Source organism: Microplitis mediator, chromosome 7 (genome assembly GCF_029852145.1).
Source record: "Microplitis mediator isolate UGA2020A chromosome 7, iyMicMedi2.1, whole genome shotgun sequence".
NCBI lineage: Eukaryota > Metazoa > Arthropoda > Insecta > Hymenoptera > Braconidae > Microplitis > Microplitis mediator.
Window position 1 is genome coordinate 515,617 of NC_079975.1, and position 8,820 is coordinate 524,436.

Below are 8,820 nucleotides of genomic sequence, written 5' to 3' on the forward strand. Positions count from 1 at the left end.
TACTCTCAATAAATACATATCATGTTTGAATATTAATTTATCCCACATTATTGAATATTTTAAGTAATAAAAGACATTAAAAACTTATTAAAAGACGGAATTAGTGTCTTTGGATAAGACAAATTTAATATCGATGGTCAATAATTGATAAATCGATTAATGGAGTATTAAATTCCTGAGTAGTCGAAATGAAGTGACTCGGAAGCTAAAGTTGATGGGACAAAAATAATTTGTGAAGACAAAGTATTTATGAAAAGTGAGAGAAAAAAAAAGTTTTTGAATAATACTCAGATGAATAGAGGATAGACAAGTGGAGAAACGCGATAAGAATAATTATTTGAGCATAACTATCTGCACGTTGTTCGGCTGGTAACTTGTGGAACTGCGAACGCAGTTGCCCAGCTAGAATAACAAACAACTTTGTATGTACATCTAACGTATTACATATATATTTATATCTATATATCTATCTGTAGTCTGCAGACTAAACTCAAATATGTAGTGTTATGTGTGTAGTAAGTATAGTTGTGTTATGTAGGAATATAACCCGCACCGCACACGGTACACGGTGGATTATTCCCTTTTGGTTCGAGTTGGCTTACGTCGTTGTAAAACTGTCGAGCACAGCGGTAAAACTCTCGTCACCTCAACGCGTGGCTTCCAACTTCCAACCGTCTTCTACGTTCACATCCACATCCACATCCACATCCATATCCACATTCACATTCACATGCGACATCGAAGAATAAATTATACATGCCTACATATATGCATGCATATAATGTTATAATAATGTAGTGATAATACTAGATGGTTTTGTGTGTCGATAGTAAAAGCACTACACGAGTAAGTTTAGTTTGTATTAGGTGACAGTTTATACTGGTCTTACACATATATTACATTCACAAGTCAATAAAAATGAATAGAAGACCACTGCGGATTCTGCTGAGTGTCAGACATACCACCGGATGTTGTTACTTTATTCTGTCTTATGTTTCCGTTTATCTCTTTTCATTTTTTTTCCTATTATTCATTTTATGAATCAGCGATATTTATTCATGTTCACTTCCCGAGATGGAAATCGACGATTGTCGAGAAATTCAGGGAGGAACGTTTTCCCCGGATTTTTGAAAATTGAGTTTTTAAGATATATCGATGATTTGAGGTTCGAAAGAGTTATGCTGCCTATTTTGAGAGTATTGATTAAATGACAAAGAATGAGTATATGTGTGTGTGTAGTGGAAGAAAACCAAAAGAGCCCCGAGAAAAATTTTTTTCGGACTTATGACGCCAGGTCAGGCCAGGAAGGAAACAGGTAAATGCCGGCTATACATTTTTATGAAGTTGCCTGTAACTTTGCTCCTGTTGGGAATGGCTCATCACAATATAAACGTTTTTTGTTCATTATGATGTCCTCTAGTACGAACAACCCGAAAAAGTCCTAAGAAAAATTTATTTTTTGAGTTCAGAACCATATGAGGGTGAGTGGACATGGGCGGAGGTGGGTGCAGATGATTCTCTATGAAGAGTGGCCTGTAACTTTGCTCCTGTTGGGAATAACCCACCACAATACAAACGTTTTTTGTTCATTATGATGTCCTCAAGTAAGAACAACCCGAAAAAGTCCTGAGAAAAATTTATTTTTCGAGTTCAGAACCATATGAGGGTGGGTGGACATGGGTTGAGATGGGTGCAGATGATTCTATATGAAGAGTGGCCGTAACTTTGCTGCTGCTGGGAATAACCCACCATAATATAAACGTTTTTTGTTCATTATGATGTCCTCTAGTAGAAAACCTCCGAAAAAGTCCTAAGAAAAATTTATTTTTCGAGTTCAGGCCCATATGAGGATAAATTAGGATGAATTAAGATAAATGAGGATGAAGCAGTTCATGATTTCCTATGAAGAGTGGCCCGTAACTTTGCTTCTGCTAGGAATAAACCAACACAATATGAACTTTCGTTTATTTCATTATGCCATCCTCTCTTTGTCTCATTTGGTTGCTGTTGATAACTTATGAAAAATATATGACAAGGCCTCTAAGAATATCTATACACAATTTCATTTTTGAGCTCCGGGGTCAGCCTCTAGGGTCAACTGTTCCAGATTTTTTTCAGTTTTCTTTCATATGTCGGATATATGCGTAATAATAATAATGTTATAATAACGATCGATACATTACATTATTATAGGGTTTCTCTTTTTAGCACACTCAGTCATAATGTCAGCGACATTGGAACTTTACGCTGGGCAAGTTTGATTGACGAATAATTGGACGCGATACCGCATAATCATTGGGCCGTGACGGTGCGGTTGTGAATAACGGGTGTTGGTATAAGAGAGAAAGAGTCTGCTGTAAATGCGTGTGTATGTGTGTGCGTATCAACACATGCGTAACGAATACAAGTGTAGACGAGGAGAGCAGAGTGGCAGAGGGTGGTGATATGCCGATGCCGGGAACACGAGTCTCCTAGTGTCATGTCGTTTTTGCTGTCATGATGCCAGATCATTCATCCAGAATGGCTAATTGTCAAGCTCTGGCGTTTGATTAATCGATTCATTTTTCTCTAACGTATATTTAAATAAAAAAATTTTCTATTCTCATTCAACCGAAAATTTTCGAGCGACCCCTAGTAGAAATGTTCAATTTTTTACTCGATTAAGTCTAGTATCTGGCTAGCGTTCATATCTAGTAACTGGCCAGCAATCTTATCCAGTAACTGGCTAGTGAAACTAGGTAAAAACTGGAAGTTGCGCCACCTATAACTGAATCGTAAACATTGGTCACACTGATGTTCTACTTATACTAGTGTATGTGTATGTTTATTTTTTCACTTTAACCTGTAAGTTGAATAATATTTAGTAAACATCAAGAAACAATACAAATAATTAACAAAAAATAAAAATTGTGTCTTTCAAAATAAAAATAATCGGTAATATATTTTAAAAAATGGATGAAGTTAAAAAAATCGACACAATAAACGAATTACGGTTGTGGGCAATCAAAACAAATACTCCAGATTGTCATCTGGACGAATTATTAAAAATTTTACGAGGAGTTATCCCAGATTTGCCAATGTGTGCAAAAACATTTCTAAATAAATGCAGTGTATCATTTGAAAAAAATAAATATCATTTTTATTGTTTTATGTTATGAATGTTTCTCGTTTTATATTTAAAAATATAATATAATAAATTAATAAATAAATTTTATAACTTTTCCGTGTATTATTATTATTATTATTATTATTATTATTATTATTGTTGTTGTTGTTATTATTATAATTTTTAATTGTAATAAAATCAATATTTAAACTCAATAACCTCAAGATCAACAAGAGTCGCCATGTTTTATTTGCTATCTAGTAAAACTGGCCAGTTACTAGACAGTTACTGGATATTATACTAGCCAGTTCCTAGCTTAAGTCTAGTTAAACTAGCCAGTTACTGGCCAGATACTTGATAACGTTTCTACTAGGGACTAGACATAATAAATGTTAAATGTCATATAATTTATCATAATATATTTATAAACTCCTTTTGAAAATAATTTTTGGAGTTTTTAAATAATAATTTTGAGCTGGAAAATATGGAGTGAATACAAACGATATTTTATTGACAATAAAACAAAGGTTATTGTGGACACAAAGGCATAAAAGTAATTTTATAGGTGTCAAGAGTGTCCTCGTTATCAACTCGACATTATTCTTGCCGAGTCGACTACTTCTCTCTTGTCTCTTAGCTTCTCGGCATTTCATCGGCATATACATTTTACTGTCCTGGCACGGGTTATAAAGCATCGGTCGTCGAGCAGAGACGTAGTGAAGAATAAAGTAACACCAAGACATGGGCTCTGTGCTCGTCATTGTATTATATGTATAGTACTGGGTAGGATATATATGACGAAAGAGTGCAAGTACGAGGTGACTGAAACGCCAACGAAGAATAAAATATGGTGTCAGAGTAAGAAGAAAAGACGATGTAGACCGTGTGCCGGAAATCGATACTGGCATGCCACAAAAGACTGCTTATACTGTCCAATATATATATCTATATGTATACAGCAAGAAGGGACGTCATGTTTGATTACGGTTCCCATAGTATGCCTCCGTTTCGCACCCTGATTCATATCGAATTGAAGTAACGCAATACGTTTTCGGACTCGTATTTGCACTACGTGCGTCACTATCATCCACATATATGTATATATAGACAGTCCTTTTGAGATTTCCGTAATGCCCACGTGTACCCTGAGGCCACAATTACGTCCCTTTTCGCCCTTCACTTATTCTCCGATACACACATATATCTAATCCATACATATGTGTCTACATACACGCACGCACATTATTATCAACTTTTATATTATGTCCGTCGACTTTTGGACACGTTTCTCCGGCGATCAGGCCTTGAGATTATTTTTCCGGCGTTACAAAAGTACTCAATATTTGTGCCAACGTCTACACTGTGTCACCAGAACATTCTATATATATACACATATATATTCCGTTTTTAGCTTCCTTTCAGTAGAATAACAAACTCCCGGAATTTTAATCGCTGATTTTTTTAGATAAACATTATAATTTTTTTTCAAAGATTTAATTTTAATAAATTAATTTGTGACAGTACAAACGTTTTCAGATTTATGTCGAGTAGTTTTTAACGTTTTGACCGCGAAAATAATTTTTTTAATATTCCTTTCTATTTAAACTGCTCTCGGGTCACACGTTTTCTTCATCATCGTGACTTGAAAAGTTTCCGTGTGTCAAGAAAAAGTATAAAGAGAAAAAAAAGTATAAATAGAGAAAAAGGTATGGAGCTTTTGAAAATGCCAGGCTATTCGTAAGAACGTTTGTCTTTATTACTTTTAATACCCACATACATATATAGATGTAAATATGTTCGCTAAGATTCGCTTTGAGAAAATTAAGCGGTGAGAATTTACGTAAGGCTCGCTAGACTAAAGGATTAAATATTAAAGGACGTACGTCAACGCTTTGACGTTCTTTATAATTTTTTTTTATTCAAATAAAACCTTCCAATGTACACTTAATTTTTTTTACTTTCCACATTTTTATTTGTCAAGTTTTTATTCCGCATTTTCACGTCATGAAAACCGATTACATCGTTTCTTTTTTCTCACTCGCTTCTTATTACTATTTTATTTCACTTTATGCCAAACGGCTTTCACTCATCACCAGCGTCTTCATCCTCATGTTTTTCTTCAAAGACTCGAAGAAGGTGCAGTGAAGAAATGCCCACTTATTTTGCGCTCTTTTTAACCTCAGAGTTCCAAGACGCTAACTGTGACGCACAAAAGACCAAGTTGAAAAAACCAAAATAAAAAATAAATAATCTTCTCAAATAAAACGTTTTATTTTTATTTTTTCTCGATTGAAAAGACATTTTTCATCTCTTTGACGTAAAGTAGACGATAATAAAATAATAAATATATTTTTTCTTCCTCCCCGACCAGTAGCACACAATAAAAAAAAATAATTTTTAACATTTGAATAGCTGCGTTTGATTTTGATTGATTTCTCGTCACATCAACACACTGCCGGGGAGACTTTTTTAATTTCCTGTTGGTGAGGTCCAAACGGTTTTTCAAGTAGCCAAATATATATAGTCTGATGTATTTAGTCTATATAGCGATTAAATAGAAGTGCTAGTAGTTATTTAGTACGTGATGGCCCCCCATCGAGAGCCCTAGATTATCGCAACAGACGAAGAAGAAATTTGGTTCACGAGTACGTCAGAGTTAGAGGGGCCGTCAAACGTTTCAGAAACGCGGCGATGAAAATAGTTGTGTTTCTTTTGTGGACATACTCACTTGAATACCGTTCAAGTGCTCTCTCGTAACGCCCCTTCAGTTCTTTAGATACATTCATATAATAAGGGTGCTAAAATGGGGAGTGTCCTATCCCACGGTTTTATTGCAAAAAAATATTATTATTTCAGTTATTTATTTTTCCTGCGTGATATTTATTCGTTATTGAAATATGTCGCCGACTATTTTCATACTGGAGAGCCGGGCGAGATGGACACGTCGAAATTAGGTACCCGAAATTTTGGAGAAGGAAATCGCTTTGAATTATAATTGTAATTCATAACTTTGAGTATGTGTGAAATTATTGTACATATGGAGTATTACGGGGAATGGAAGAAATATTTAAATTTGATTAGCTGACAACATCGATTATCTTTGCAGTCGAGTTGATGCACAATTTCCCGAGGTGTCGAGGCTGTTTTACCAGGTAATTCGCGTTTCAATCCGCGTGCTAAAACCACTAATGCCACTTCCATTATAATGTCACTTCCGATTTAGAATTCGTGGACTAGGCGGAACAGGGAGAGAGGACGCAGAGGTGACACAAATGCTGCGAGACCACGAGGTCCACATGGCGCCATTTACTATTCTACGCTGCTCACTCTTCGTAATCTGATAAATTTTATTTTACGTTTTAATTTTGAATTTTTTTCTTCTCGTTACTGTTCATGCGTCAATCTGACTGTGACGATTTTTTTTTTTTGAACAGTCTACATTGTCGGGCAGCAAATTATTAATTGATATTTTTTTAAGGAGACCGTAGTATTTTTGAAAAGCTATCGGCATTGAATTCTATCAGTGTAGATATTATTTTATAAACGAAAATTGTCGAGGAAAATGTGAACGTCATTGTAAATTGCACCACAAGCATAATAATTCACACGTCACGATGGGTTTTGTGTCCATAATATCACTCGACATTTTCTCATTTCCTTTTGCAAATAGTTGGCACGTTCGCTCTCGTAAACGACAATGACAATACAACGCCATTATTTCCGCGAGTCATTGCCCAAAAAAGCTAAATAAAAAGTATACAGGGCGGAAATTCGATAAAAACTATTTTTATCACCACGTAAAAAAAAAAAATAAAGCCCCAAAAAATTGTTATTTTTTTTTCTTTTTGTGTAGATGACAGCATAAAAGATCGCGCTTCAATTTTGTGGCAATGGAATTACAGGGACCGTGGAATTCAGCGAGGCCACAAAAAAGCCGCGAATGGTCTCGAGTCTACTCTGTATGTGAGAGGTGTGTGAGTGTGCGAAAGTGTGAAAAAAGCCTCGAAAAAAGCCGCGAAAAGCTCCTATATAGGCGTTAGGCATTGAGTTTTAGTTCCTTCCCCTCTATGAATGTAAACTTTTTTTTTAAATTTATTTTTTGTGGCCGAAACGCGCACTTACGACAATGTGAATTGGTATTAGTGCGTAGCCGAGGGGATGATAGCGTACACGAGACTAAATTCGCGCAGTCTGGAAAAAGTACACACGCTTATACTCTGACGCGTTTCCCTGCACAGTCGGTCTGCTCTATACTATTACTTAACTTGTATTTTACTCTTGCATATCAGAGTCTACTTCAACTCTGTCTTTCTTCCTTTCGCGTATTATTGTCACGTGAATGAGCTTCATTCGATACAAGAGAGATTCGATTCGACGGCGGTCCCCTACTATTTGAGCTGACACTTTTGCTTCTTGTCTGTTTCGCTGTCTCTATATCTCTCTACACATCTATATAAATTTACCATCCATACATATCTAGCTCTGCTTATAAAACGAGATAGTATTTTTTTGCAACGCTAATAATAAAGTAAAAAAAAAATTTCAAATTTTCCGACGAAAAGTCAAATAGAAAATCACAAATGACAAAAAAATCTATTTTAAGCTCTAGATATATAGTATCCTCGTAATTCTAATTTTGGGAAATTGAAAAAAACATTAGACGTCTAAATAAATTTATATTGTACTGTTAAACGATAATATAATTTTATTTTTATGTTCGGGCGATAAAAACCTGTATTATGAATCGATTGACTGATAAAAAGAGTAAGGAAATAAAAAAAACCCGAATCAAGATGACGGTGACAAAAAGAGTAAGATAAAGATAAAAAAATACATAGATATAAATGTGTGTATATTGTTGAAAAAAAATATATGGGAGCAGGAAAAAATGGGAAACTACCGCCCGAGGCGTTGACTGTTCGATAAACGATAAAAAGAGTGGGTATTAAATGTCGAGAGAAACTTTTTCGTTCATTCTTCATTGAACAATCCGAATGTGGCTGATTGTCGCGACAATTTGTGAAACACGCCGCGAAGTGTTACAATTTCATTTTATTTTTTTCGAGACCAACACGCAGGAGTAGAATAATTTTTGATAATTAAAATTATTTAATTAAATAAAATTTTAATATTTATTGTCACTGGTAGTGAATGGCCGGCATTGTCGTTAGTGTTAAAAAAGGTGTATTATAATGTCAATTCCGTTTGGATTTGTGAGCCGAACATACAATTAGTAAAGCAGTAATTATTAACAACGGGAATTGTCGACGCAAGTATTATTATAATAATGAGTGAAGAAAATACAAGAAAACAGGTAAAGGGTGTGGAACTGAAGGAGAAGCGGGCGAGAAATAAGTCTTGATAAGAAATTACGACAGTGAAATGCAGGCATAATTTTGTATAGCTGAAAAGATTTCTCTTGGGGGAAAACGCGAGTTTAAAGAGAGAAAGAGAGACAGAGTGGAGGTGGACTGAGAGCTGAAGGCTGAGGGTGGAGAAAAAGATTGCCAGGGAAACGATCTTTATTCGCTTACATCGCGTTCGCGCGTGAAATAACCAGCCTGTAAATGAAACTGACGAAAAAGAAAAACTCGATTCAAAACACGCTTTTACTCTCATACTCCTGGTAAATTTTATCCATTATTATTTCTCCTTCGTCCACTCTATTGTTAATCATATTTCAGTCTATCCTTAGTCTGTGATCATTAATTACT